Source organism: Pinus tabuliformis, chromosome 2_1, assembly GCF_031772625.1.
Source record: "Pinus tabuliformis cultivar Carrire ecotype Pingquan chromosome 2_1, CPIR1, whole genome shotgun sequence".
In the NCBI taxonomy this organism is placed as follows: Eukaryota; Viridiplantae; Streptophyta; class Pinopsida; order Pinales; family Pinaceae; genus Pinus; species Pinus tabuliformis.
Window position 1 is genome coordinate 223,255,491 of NC_142299.1, and position 14,713 is coordinate 223,270,203.

General features: G+C 39.6%; 1 pseudogene; it reads left to right on the top strand.

Moving 5' to 3' along the window:
- LOC149199542 (putative ethylene response sensor 1 pseudogene) overlaps nt 1-13,249 on the top strand; it is a 38,413-nt pseudogene extending 25,164 nt beyond the window's left edge.
- Nucleotides 13,250-14,713: the final 1,464 nt, after the last annotated feature.

Genomic DNA, 14,713 nt, shown 5'->3' on the forward strand with positions numbered 1-14,713 from the left:
GGAATTATGTTTCCGTATTGAATGAATTTTATTAGACGCTTTTAGACACAACTTTGCTTTTTCATGTTTTAAGAGTCGAGAAAAAGCTAAAGATGACTCTAGTCGCCTTCGATGTATTAACGAGCCCGAAGTGACAAATGCTCGGTTGGACCTTTTCAGTTATAGAGTTTGAAAAGGGCCAAAAGAAACTGCTCTGGAGATCTAGGCAGAGGGTGTGCCAAACCTTTCGCGAAACCACAGAATACGTTTTACGGTACGGGTGGTCGATCTTCGTGAATGTTGTGTTCACTGCATCGCGATCAGTAGGGCGGTCGACACGGCTTCCTAAGGATAAAGGATAAAAGCCTATAGGGGTCTCCCAATATACGCGACGGTACGCGGGAGCTCAAGTCCGTATTAGTGCCACCGACTCTCAGGAGGAATCACCCACCTTCGTAGAGATCGACAGTCACTACGTTTAACGACGCCGGAACACGTCTCTACCTAGACCTCTACTGTGAGCGTTATGTTACAATGCGTTTTTAGATTCATTCAATATATTTTAAGTTGATCTTGTTTATCAGTTTGTCTTTCAGGATCACCACGAGATGTATTGGTACAAATTCCTAAATGCAGCTAAAATGATAAGCAAGCTTTTACAATCTTTTTAGCTTTGAAAATCCTAACTACTGAGGGGAGAGAAAAACAATATCTTTCCATACAGAGCACAAAGCACAAACTAATGCACTTTCTCCTAGATCAGACACGCAAACTTATCAAAAATGCAAATGCAAGATGCATGTATTTCTTTTCTTTTCCCTTAATGTTGATGTAGACAAAAGGAAATTGTTGTATAATTTTCGAATTCAATTTGAAGCGTAAACAAACAAGTTTCGTCTAAAATGAAAAGACACCTTACAGGTACTTGTTTCGACACTAAAGATATATGAATTCAAACCATAATATGAAAAACAAACAAACTCAAACAGCCATGAACAGTAATAAAACTAGCTCTTAAGATCACAAAGACACTTTTACAGTTCAGGATCTAAGAGGTCACAGCTATACTGGTTCGCTTTTCACAATGGGAAACTGTAACTGAAACAAGAAATACTGAAAAAACATTCACAGTTTCATCACACAACTGAGGCGGAATAATGTCAAGGAGAATGGTTTACAGCAAGTACAATGACCAGCAAGCAATCAGCAAAAATCAGTGAAAACAGGGCTCAGACACTAAGGGAAACCTCAGCAAGACACTGGCTAACTGGACCAGCGCAGGCTCTGGTCTGTCAGTTTGATTCTCAGTGCAGTTCCCGAAGGGAGTACCTGCGCTGAAATGCAGACTGCCTGTGGACAGCCTGCACTGAGACACGAGAGTTGCGTTTACAAGGAATTTCGGGTCATAAAAAGCTCAAAAATGCACTGTTTTTGCTGAAATAAAAAGCTATAGGTCAAGTACAGGCAAAGGGATGATCAAGAGGATGAAGAGCTATCACAAAGAGTAAAAGAGTCTTTTGTAGATCAGCTCTTCAAATCATGAATCTGCTCAGAAAATGAGCAAGAGTAGCAGCCCCTCTACTTCGCTTTTGATATAGTCAAAAGCTTTTCGATTTGGTACTCTTTTCTTCAGGAAATGAATAGCAAAGATACTACAAACATCAACAAGATACTAGGTTCCCCAGCGGAGTCGCCAGTTTGTTGTGGGGAAAAGTATCCGATGCGGATGACCCTATCCCTACTCTAAAGGTGACAGTCTTTAGCAACAACTGAAAGTAAAGTTTTGATGATTTCCTTTATGAAAGTACAGAGAGAATGAAGAAAGATTAACCAACCTGGTGTCTTTCGCTTAGTCGATCCTTGTCCTCTCTCTTTGTCTCTTGTTCCCAGCTCCTTGCTCTCTTTGCCGGTCTAGCTACACACAGATCCTGCACAAAACAAGAGAGCAAACTACAAGATACATGTACTCATAACTGAAGCATGGATTAGGATGAATCAAATATACATGTAAATACAATACATCAATGCAATACAAGTATATAGGAGAACATGCAAAACTTTATTGATAGAAGTAACAGGGTTCTGAGAAGGTTACAACCAATGATGGCTCCAATCCAGCAGCACCTCCCCAGCAGCAAGAACTCTCCTCTTCACCTCTAGTAAAACAATCACCCAATAGCTCTAACTGTAAACCAACAGCACCTCCTTGCTTTACACAAAATTCCAGCCTCCTTAGACCTCATAGAAGAGCTCTATATATAGGAGAGAAGAAGAGAGGATGAGTCAGCTTGAGGCTGGCATAGAGCTGACTAGTGTCCTCTCCCTCTTCAGTTAATCTTCAGTTCTTGAGTCCACTTGGAGATCCTTGGTTACACATGGTGATCAAGTACCTCTTACTCATCACAAGGCGAATCTGATGAACCAAGTGTCAGCTTGGAAGCTTCCTGGGCAGTTGACACCTTGCAAGATGACTGTGCCACTTGGCCAATCTCGCCCAGCGCAGGTAGCCTTCATTACTTTTGAATTCCAGCGTAGGTACAGAGTGGGACAGTTGCATTACAGCGCAGAAGCTCAGTTAAGCAGCTGACATGATCCAAAATAAGCCTGTTTTGAAGTGTTTTCAGGTGGAGAACTGATTGGAAGTGCTGTTGTTTGATGACCTTGTTCTTTTAGGGGTAAGAACAACATGTTTAGGGACTGAGGATCCCTGTAATTATTGACATTCCATGCTCCATGACGCGAGGCACAAAAATGTCTATAACAGTTACACACATTATCCAACAATTAGTTCAGATATTCTTTCTCAGGTTCTGAGACGCAATTCAATGTATAATAATGTTAATTCCATTGCAAGCAGCTTCTGGTTATCGAGAGGTAAGGCAGTTTACTACAAGTTTATGACTTGAACATATGGATGGGTAGGTTTCTATTCAAACTTGGCAATGTTCAACTCTTCATGGACACAATCTCATATTGAAAAGCTATGGAACATACCTCAACGAATTAGGAGAGTGTACCCTCCCTGCAATACATTCTCTTCAGGGTATGCTTCCTTGGGTATAACTGTTGACTTTTGATGAACTATGGACCGAGTGGGCACTTCCTTTGGAGACCAAAGAAATTACAGAATTTCATCTCAGTTGCTCAATTTCGACCAGAGAAGGCCCATGGTATTCAACTAGAGGCTTTTTCCATTGCCATGAAAAGAGTAAACTATTCAAAACAAGTTTGGTGCGTAGGAGTGAAATTGGGTGAAGTTGGATGAAGTCGGGTCAGCGCGGCGCATAGAGCAGGTGGCACGGCGCACTAGAGAGGCACGGTGCATTGGGAGGAGAAACCCAGTGTAAATTTCCTCAGGCACGGCCCACTGGGACGGCGCAGCACGTTGGGTATGCGGCGCGGCGCATACATTCCAAAGCCCGAAAACATTCGAAATTTCTCCAAATTGCCATTTATTTGCGTGGATTTTCCAGGTAGGGTCGACATCTTGATGTTTCATCCATTTTTGTGCTAGAATATTGACTGGTGATTCTGGAGATGTGGTTGCAGTTCGTGTGCCCCTTCTGCATCTCACAAAATCCATATTAATGATTGGCTGGAACCCTCAAAGAGATGGTATGCACTCTTGGTCCTTATGTTGCCCTCTAATAGTGCTCGCAGATGGCATGTTCATGAGTTAGAGGTTGTGGAGGTTGTTGCAAATCAAGTAGCAGTGGCTCTCTCACATGCGGCAATTTTGGAAGAATCAATGAGAACACGAGACCTGCTCATGGAGCAGAATGTTGCACTTGAGATAGCTTGATAGGAGGCTGAAACAGCTATTCGCGCTCACAATGATTTCCTAGCAGTTATGAACCATGAGATGCGTACTCTGATGCATGCAATTATTGCTTTTGTCATCGTTTCTTCAGGAGACATAGTTGACTCCTGAACAATGATCCATGGTACCTTACATCCCTTTCAATATCAATACAATGGGAATGCAAACCTACCACATCTTAAAAATGGGTTTGCCAAATCAAAATCAAAGTCTATGGCATGAAAGACATTTTTATGATTCATTTGCACATCAAAAGACTGCAAGAAGCCAAAGAAACCGCGAAGGAGATTGTGGGAAAGTGAAACAGAGTTTGGAGAACTAAAATTGTGTTGAAACAGAGCGCACGGCGCATTGGGAGAAGGCGCGACGCATTGGGAGGTCGCGGCGCATAGGGCCTCCTGCCACTGTGCATTTTTTCTCTGGCGCGGTGCGTTGGTCTGGAGCGCGGCGCACAGAACCAAAAGACCAAATTTCATCAACTTTTCATCGAATTTCTAAGTCGATTCACTCTTTTGCTCCAAGTACAAGTTTATGCATCCTTGCCAATGATGTTAGCTCATGTTCTGATTTGAAGAAGAGGCATTGAATTTCTCGTATCAGTGACCAATTACTTCAGATGATAAATGCGTTGGTAAAGACAGTTGATACAGTCAGTGAAATCTATAAATCATTAAACAAGAAAGGAGTTTGCCAGGATGCGAAAACATGGTGTGGGAAATAGCGTTTTTATTATAAAGGCAAAACCGTTTCTTCAATTGAAAGCACGTGGAGCTTGTCATTATTACAAAAAGACAGGTATATTCGGCAAATAGATATGTGTTTGTTGGCATTGAAGCAGATATTATCGAGTTTAGCAAAATTACCGCTAGGATCATTCATTAACCATACAGTCTTCCCTTTATGAAAGGCAGAATTTTAGTTTAAAAGCCATTTTTATTAATAATTGGTTTTATTGAAACGGCAAAAGTGAAACAGTCAAAAAATCAAACGCCTGCATTTAAAACAAAAGACACCTGTCATAGCAGAGAAATAGGAACAGATGGTTTATTTTGTCCTCAGCCACGATTTCCTGGGATCCACACCACACTTTTGCATTTTTAATTGGTCATCCGAGAAATTAAAATGTAATGATGTTCCTGTTACAGATGGTTGGCCTTCCAGCTTCTATTAGTTAATGATTAAACAGCTCCCCATTTGTGTCGATCTGTTTTACCATAGATTGAGTCTATTTATTGTATTGAAAAATCATTTGTAAGGGTTGGAGTTTCTGGGAATAGTGTGGAGGAAAAACCCAGCACTTTCATTGTACAGCTTTGGCCAGGAGATTAATACAATGATGCAGCTCTGATTCAGGAGATCCCTGTGGTATGGGTTTAGCAATGTGTTTCTTCTATGTTTCATATGTACCTTGTTATGTTTACCGTTCCTTCATAATCACTTCTGATTGAATGCTTTTAAGTATGAAAGGTAGAATCTAGTTATTTTCTCTGCCTTGTGAAAGCGTTTATGTTCTGTGTGTTTTCTTCTGTCTGAAAAGGATTCATTACATATGCCCTTTTTAGCCTCTCAACAGTCTTTCCACTCCATAATATTTCAAATTTGATTGCTAAACTTCCTGCCTATCTTGCCTCATGAAACACTCTATGTCTTTGTTTTAATTTCTCAGCTCAGGCAGTAATTTGTCCCATACACCCCAGAAAATTTAGTCATTCAAATCAATTATCTCTTTCATATCCATTTACTAGCCTAAAATCAGTATCCATTTGAGTCATCTCAAACCCCATTGTTTATTCTTACTGAGTGTGACCCGAAGAGAGCCCTCTCCTGTCCTCGTAGGGCTAGCTACGAGGCTGAGCGTGGTTTGTGGTTATCCTGAATTTTGCCTTCCTCAGCCTAAGGCAAATTTAGGCTCTAACATAGTGGCGACTCCACTGGGGAATCTAAAATGGTTTGCTTGTAGATTGTCTTGCCCCAGTACATGTATTAAGTTCAGATCGGATGGTTGATGGTGGACAACGATCAGGCATAAGAAGGCTAAAATCATTCACCTGGCGACTCCTGTAAAGACTCCACTAGAGGACTAACTCTTTCTCTAAGAAAATGGAAAGATTTTACACAACGTTCGGGTATCCAAAGTGGAATGGTATTCAGGTTCTACTCTGCTTTGTTGTAAATTACTTCTTTGCTATTCTTGAAGTTGTCCTGAAATTTTTTCAGAATATGTTGTATGATAAAGGTGATCAAAATCTTCGGTCGACCTATTCAAAAAGTGTAAATATTGAGTTTCCCTTTGATCCTGGTCTCCTTACTTTTCCCGCATCTTATGATGACTCTCTTCAGAGTGTTAGGACCCTATACTACTAGTGTAACCCCTTATTGTTATTAGTATAACCCACTTATTATATTGATGTACCCATGTAGTGCCCATATTGTTACTATTGTGCCCCATAGAAGCCCACTGTTGTTATTATTGTGCCCTTACATTATTATTGTTATGTCGGCTCTGATTATGTTATGACCCCTTAGACTCCTATATATAGAAAGGGGGTCTTTTCATTTGTATCATCCAAGAATTGTTCATTTATGTAATGTAAAGGAGGTTGCCCCCTCGAAGAGGCTGATTTCTAAAGCGTTGATCTATATTTTCTATCTTCTCTTGAGCTGGTTTCATAACATTTGGTATCAGAGCTTTGGATTCTAGGGTTTCGCTGCTCCAAACAGGTCATCATGGCATTTTCGCTATAACATTTTTCTGTAACGTTTCAGAAGTCGCAAAAAAAACCCATTTGAGAAAAAATCGCACTGAACCTTGGCTCCGAATTTCAAAGATTTTCACACGATATTTGCGGAGATATGATCTGAGGAAGTTGGTCTTTTTCCAGACTCCTGAATTACATTCAAAACAGGTGACCTGGGGAAAATCGTCATAACTTTCTCTCTATGGATCGGATTGAAATTCTGTAAGAAGGTACAAAAAGAGGATGGACTGTAGTTTCTTGTATGCATTTTTCATATCCAAATGTTGAAACAGTGACTCGTGGCACGTCGTACAAGTTCGCTCTACTGAACTAGTCTATAATCAGGTCATCTTGGGAGATTGTGCATAACTCTTTCTTGGAGAATCCAATTTCATTCAGATTGGTGGCATTGGAAAGAGGACACAGAGGGATACTGTAGGTCACAATTTCAGAACTTAAAGATCCAAAAGTACAGAGTTACAGTCGTTTCAAGGTAGAGCTCCTAAAATCAAGAAAAATCAAGATGAGGAAGTTTGATGGCAAGGATCCGGTAAATTGGATACTTCAGATGGAGCAATATTTTGATATACATGGTGTACAATTGTTACAAAAGGTATGTATTGCATCTTCATATTTAGAACCAGATCAATTTTTATGGTACAAAGGGCTTTGTTCTCGTAAACAACTTGTTACGTGGTCAATTTTCACGGAGGAAATGATAGCACATTATGAGGATACAAAGAGCAACACCACAACAATTGGAAAGAGTAAAAGGGCTTTGTGACATAGTGGAAAGAAAAATTATGGAAACTAGGAAGTGTACCCCTCACAACTATAAAGATGGAAGTGTTGTTTCTCCTAGCCTTCCACAACCTACAAGGGTTACACCACAACAATTGGAAGAAAAAAAAAAAAAGGGCTTTGTTACAATTGTGATAGAAAATGCACTAAAGGTCATAAGTGTGCTGAGAAGAAATTATTTTACATAGAATATGAAGAGGAGGAAGAAAAGGATCAAGAAACAACAAAAGAAGAAGATATACGCCAGGACCCCACCCCAGAGAAAGAAGAAATGAATCAGACCATAACTTGTAAAGCATTGGCAAGAATTACCACTCCTCAAACTCTCAAGATAGAAGGACATATCAAGAAGAAAAAGGTGCAAGAAGTGAAAGATCACATCGAGAAAGAAGAAATGAATCCAACCATATCTTGTAATTCATTTTTCGAAATTACCACTGCTCAAACTATCAAGATAGAAGGACATATAAAGAAGAAAAATGTTCAAGAAGTGAAAGATCACATCAAGCATCAAGAAATAAATCCGACCATATCTTGTAAAGGATTGGAAGAAATTACCACTCCTCAAACTCTAGAGATAGAAGGACATATCAAGAAGAAAAAGGTTCAAGCAGTGAAAGATCACATTGAGCATCAACCACAAGTTCTCCAACTTTTAAAGGTTAACGCCACTTCGATGCAAATTCAAACGAAATAACAAGCACTTAAAAAATGGCGACCTTACCAAATGGGAAGACTCTTCAAGGATGAGGATGTGGAAGCATTGTTTTTTGCTATTTATATTATCCAACCAAATTGGATAAACGAAGCAAGGTATGAATGGAAGAAGGACAAAGAAGTATGGCCACTTATTCAAAAGTTGCAAAAGATCCCAATTCAAACAATATTGCCAGAAATTAAAGAGGAAGGAAAAATCATATTGGAACCTGGAGCAGTCACAGAAACAAGAACCCGACAGCTACGAAATCGATCAATTTCAGAGTATCTCATCAAGTGGAAGAACTTACCCGCTGAATATTCCACATGGGAGGACAAGAATTTTATACATAAGCATCAAGAACTACTCAAGCGTTGAGGACAACGCTTTTTGAAAGAGAGGGGCATGTTAGGACCCTATAATACTAGTGTAACCCCTTATTGTTATTAGTATAACCCACTTATTATATTGATGTACCCATGTAGTGCCCATATTGTTACTATTGTGCCCCATAGAAGCCCACTATTGTTATTATTGTGCCCTTACATTATTATTGTTATGTCGGCTCTGATTATGTTATGACCCCTTAGACTCCTACATATAGAAAGGAGGTCTTTTCATTTGTATCATCCAAGAATTTTTCATTTATGTAATGTAAAGGAGGTTGCCCCCTTGAAGAGGCTGAATTCTAAGGCGTTGATCTATATTTTCTATCTTCTCTTGAGCTGGTTTCATAACACAGAGTGATGAGCCTAAAGAAAACAAAACTGATCCCATAACTCTTGCATATACCCCTACACCTTTTATAGTCCCAAATAGGTATAAACCTCTTGTTTTACCTTCTTTACTTCATGCTTTCCCCAAAAACTATGATCTATATTTGCTGAGATTTGACGGTGAATGCAAGAATGTCAACGCTGAGCTACATGTGCAGAATGTTGAGACTTTTCTATACCTTTTTGAAGTTGATGAAGAAGATGTCAGTATAAGGATTTTTGCTCTATCTTTGCAAGGAAAATTCAAGAGTTGGTTCAAAGCCCTGCCTGATGCAACCATCTCAGATTTCCAGCAGTTCGTCAAAAATTTTCTCGACAGGTGGATGATTGGACAGAACCTTTTCCTTATTGTAGAAGAATATAACCAGCTGAAAAGACTGCCAGGGGAGACTATACAACAGTTTTCAGCCAAATTTAATCAAGTTTATTATTCAATGCCGGTTGATATAAGGCCCCCTCCTAGATCTGCTCTCTTGCACTACCCGGGTGCCTTTGATCCGGAAATGGAGTTTCAACTGAGAGAAAGGAATGCCGCAACACTTGAGGAGATGCAAAACAATGCAGTAAATGTAGAGGCTCACTTGCTGATCAGAAGGGCAAGGTTGAAGGAAGAAGAGATGAGAAACGTTGATCTAGAGAAATCGACACCTTCAGAGGAAAAGCTTGACATTTTGGTGAGTGCAGTAGAAGAGATGGTGCAGAAAATGACTGCAAATGATGAAAATGACGTTCATGAACAAGTGACTGATACAAAACATTTTTTTTCTTACCTCAGTTGTTATAAGGATTGTTTTGCAGATCATCTGGGAGAAGAAAGACCTGTTGATATGACATGTATGCTTGATGATGTGTTTTATACTGACGATTTGCCTCAGTTTGATCAGTATGATGATGGTGATTATGTTCTCCAAACAGAAGCTAATCTTGCAGACAAATCAGCAGCTAGTTTATGGGAGGAGGAAGTTCGCTTATAGCAGCTCGAGTACAGTGATCAACCGATGCATATCAGCTATGGAAACATGAGGAAAGTGCAGCAAGTTTTGAAGTAAGTGAAGGATACTTGCCTTTTTTCTTTGATTCATGTCAGTTCGTCAGAGACAAATTCCATGCAATCAGAAATCAGCTGTCGACAAGTCTCGATTTGGATCCTCTTGAGGGCGATGAAAACTTTGTTCCAGACTTCTTATATTCAGAGTTCCAGTCCCCAAATGCCATCGATTGTCAAGTTGCACGTGAATACATGGAAGCTGGCACATATGATCAAACGATACAAGAAGATTCCTTACCTTTCTGTTTTGAATCATTTCAGTTTTTGAGGGGTAAATTGTATAGTAAATCTTCAAATGAACAGCTTGTAGGAAATCAACAATCTCTCAGTTTTAATGGTGAGGATGAGACAGATGGCAAAATTCTTGAGCAAGTTGTGAATAAGAAATCTTCCCCTGAAATGATTGATGAAATCATTTTGGATATAAAACCCTCTCTAGCACCAGATTTGTAACCACCAAACACAATTGAAGGTCAGATTACGGATGAAGGTGTGGCAGCCGAAATACATAATCTAATGATGCAAGAGGATTCTATACCCTTTTGTTTCGAAGTATTTCAGTTTATAAGGCAGAATCTTCGTAATATCTCTAAAGAAAAAGATGAACAGCCAATAGGATGTCATACAATTTCAATAGATACATTGCAGCAGTCTCCTCAATTTTTTTATGATCCTTTTGCTCATGTGTTAGGTTCTATTTGCTATAAAAATTCTTCTTCATCAGCTAACCATGTGACGAAATAGAATGTTGATAATCATCGGTTTCAAAGGTTACCTTCATTGTCTTGTTTAACGGATTTTTCATTACAAAGCTCATATCAAAGGTTGCAGTCATATGAGGAGATTGATAAAGGGGACTTCTATCCTATTTGGAATCAGCAACAGAGTCTGGTTATTCACGAAATTTAGGACCCTTTTAACAGCTTGCTGCAATTATCAGAGAAAGACAGTGCAGATGTGAGGAAAAATTTATTATCCAGCTATGAAGATTACTTGGACCAGAGCAGTAATGTGTTAATGGAAATCAACAGCGATACTTATGAAGATCCTTTTGCAGTATTCTTGAAGTCATCCAGCCAATTCATGTTTTGCAAGTTTATCAGCAGTGAACTTGATTCCAAGTTTCCATGGGAGTTGCCTTTCGATTCTTCCTTTTTTCTGCGCATCAGAAAGCATTTGGGAAGAAATCAAATATCAGCCATGATGCTTACATGGTTGCATTGGCTGTTCCATTTCACTTGATCGGGTGGTGGAAAAAATAATTAGAGTAGGTTTGATGAATAAGCTCAAATATGAGCTTCTTTCCAGTTTGTTAGTTATGATGTAGTCGTGTTTGGTTTTATTATGGTTTTCAATTTTAGTCTTTAGTCAGAGTTCATTTGCATAATGTCAGTTTCCGTGTTTTGACTCCATAGCCCAATGGATGAAGGCACTGCCTACTCTCCCAAAGATCTATAGTTCTTGGCACCTCCAAGGAGATGGAGCTACCATCCCCATTGGAGCCAATGTTAGAGTTGATCTCGTCAATCCTCCGTCAGAGATCAAAACTCTTTCTGCATTTCATTTTCAGGTGTCTCGCTCCATTCACTCAGTTGCATTCCGCTAGGAGCATGCCATAAATCTGACGGAAGGGTATTTTCATTCATCACCCCTCATGCCTTATCCATGTTGGCTCAAGTCTATTCATCAAAATCAAGTTTTTGTGTCTTTTGATCAGCAAGAGTTATTTTCAGTCACTAGGTCTAGGGTTAGTTGAATTGGTCTTCAACAATGTCAAATAACGCCCACAGGCCATGAGGATGTCTCCAATAAGTCTTCATTTCAAAATTTCCATTATTAATAAGGCTCGAGAATGATTCTTCTTCAAAACAGAGTTTTGAAGAAGAAATCATCAAATTTGTTTTTGTAGTGAATATGTAATTTTTAAAGCTCAAACATGCAATGTTTCAGGCACAGCCCTGGTCATCCTCTGCCAAGATCACAAGACAAACACCCCTGCAAAATTGACAAAGAGGGTCATCTTCAGTTCAAAAAGTCAAGCAGAAACAACAAAAACAAAGTTTACTTTAAGAGGTGGTGCATCTGTATAAAAGGATTTGGATTGAGGTAGCCACTTATCCCCACTTTGCTCTTTTTGGCCAGAGTCTTGGCTTAGTTTTACTCGCATGGGAAGCTCCTAACAAGTTCACACCTATTTTTTATTTTGATACAAGAGTGGTTATGCCTTCACATATCCTGTTACACGTTTGTTTGGCTGCAAGGTTACTTGTTACACATATTATCCAACAATTAGTTCAGATATGCTTTCTCAGGTTCTGAGCCGCAATTCAATGTATAATAATGTTAATGCCATTGCAAGCAGCTTTTGGTTATCGAGAGGCAAGGCAGTTTACTACAAGTTTATGACTTGAACATATGGATAGGTAGGTTTCTATTCAAACTTGGCAATGGTCAACTCTTCATGGACACAATCTCATATTGAAAAGCTATGGAACATACCTCAACGAATTAGTAGAGTGTACCCTCCTTGCAATACATTCTCTTTAGGGTATGCTTCCTTGGGTATAACTATTGACTTTTGATGAACTATGGACCGAGTGGGCACTTCCTTTGGAGAGACCAGAGAAATTACAGAATTACATCTCAGTTTCTCAATTTCGACCAGAGAAGGCCCATGGTATTCAACTAGAGGCTTTTGCCATTGCCATGAAAAGAGTAAACTATTCAAAACAAGTTTGGTGCGTAGGAGTGAAATTGGGTGAAGTTGGATGAAGTCGGGTCAGCGCGGTGCACTAGAGAGGCGCGTCGCACTGGGAGGAGAAACCCAGTGTAAATTTCCTCGGGCACGGCGCACTGGGACGACATGGCGCGTTGGGTATGCAGCGCGGCGCATACAGTCCAAAGCCCGAAAACATTCGAAATTTCTCCAAATTGCCATTTATTTGCGTGGATTTGCCAGGTAGGGTCGACATCTTGATGTTTTATAAATTTTTGTTCTGGAATATTGACTGGTCATTCTGGAGATGTGGTTGCAGTTCGTGTGCCCCTTCTGCATCTCTCAAACTCCATATTAATGATTGGTCGGAACCCTCAAAGAGATGGTATGCACTCTTGGTCCTTATGCTGCCCTCTGATAGTGCTCGCAGATGGCATGTTCATGAGTTAGAGCTTGTAGAGGTTGTTGCAAATCAGGTAGCGGTGGCTCTCTCACATGCGGCAATTTTGGAAGAATCAATGAGAACACGAGACCTGCTCATGGAGCAGAATGTTGCACTTGAGATAGCTCGACAAGAGGCTGAAATAGCTATTCATGCTCACAATGATTTCCTAGCAGTTATGAACCATGAGATGCGTACTTTGATGCATCGTTTCTTCAGGAGACATAGTTGACTCCTGAACAACGATCCATGGTACCTTACATCCCTTTCAATATCAATACAACGGGAATGCAAATCTACCACATCATAAAATTGGGTTTTCCAAATCAAAATCAAAGTCTATGGCATGAAAGACATTTTTATGATTCATTTGCACATCAAAAGACTGCAAGAAGCCAAAGAAACCACGAAGGAGATTGTGGAAAAGTGAAACAGAGTTTGGAGAACTAAAATTGTGTTGAAACAGAGCGCGTGACGCATTGGGAGAAGGCGCGATGCATTGGGAGGTCGCGGCGCATAGGGCCTCCTACCACTGTGCATTTTTTCTCTGGCGCGGCGCATCCAGGAGGTGCGGTGCGTTGGGCTGGAGCGCGGTGCACAGAACCAAAAGACCAAATTTCATCAACTTTTCATCAAATTTCTAAGTCGATTCACTCTTTTGCTCTGAGTAAAAGTTTATGCGTCCTTGCCAATGATGTTAGCTCGTGTTCTGATTTGAAGAAGAGGCATTGAATTTCTCGTATCAGTGACCAATTACTTCAGATGATAAATGCGCTGGTAAATATAGTCGATACATTCAGTGAAATCTATAAATCATTAAACAAGAAAGGAGTTTACCAGGATTCGAAAACATGGTGTGGGAAATAGCGTTTTTATTATAAAGGTAAAACCCTTTCTTCAATTGAAAGCACGTGGAGCTTGTCATTATTACAAAAATACAGGTATATTCGGCAAATAGATATGTGTTCGCTGGCATTGACGCAGATATTATTGAGTTTAGCAAAATTACCGCTGGGATCATTCATTAACCATACAGTCTTCCCTTTATGAAAGACAAAATTTTAGTTTAAAAGCCATTTTTATTAAAAATTGGTTTTATTCAAATGGCAAAAGTGAAACAGTCAAAAACCAAACGCCTACATTTAAAACAAAAGACACCTGTCATAGCAGAGAAATAGGAACAGATGGTTTATTTTGTCCTCAGACACGATTTCCTGGGATCCATGCCACACTTTTTCCTTTTTAATTGGTCATCAGAGAAATTAAAATGTAACGTTGTTCCTGTTACAGATGGTTGGCCTTCTAGCTTCTATTAGTTAATGATTAAACAGCTCCCCATTTGTGTCGATCTTTTTTACCACATATTGAGTCTATTTATGTATTGAAAAATCATTTGTAAGGGTTGGAGTTTCTAGGAATAGTGTGGAGGAAAAACCCAGCACTTTCATTGTACAGCTTTGGCCGGGAGATTAATAAAATGATGCAGCTCTGATTCAGGAGATCCCTGTGGTATGGGTTTAGCAATGTGTTTCTTCTTTTTTTCATATGTACCTTGTTATGTTTACCTTTCCTTCATAATCACTTATGATTTAATGCTTTTAAGTATGAGAGGTAGAATCCAGTTATTTGCCCTGCCTTGTGAAAGTGTTTATGTTCTGTGTGTTTTCTTCTGTCTGAAAATGATTCATTACATATT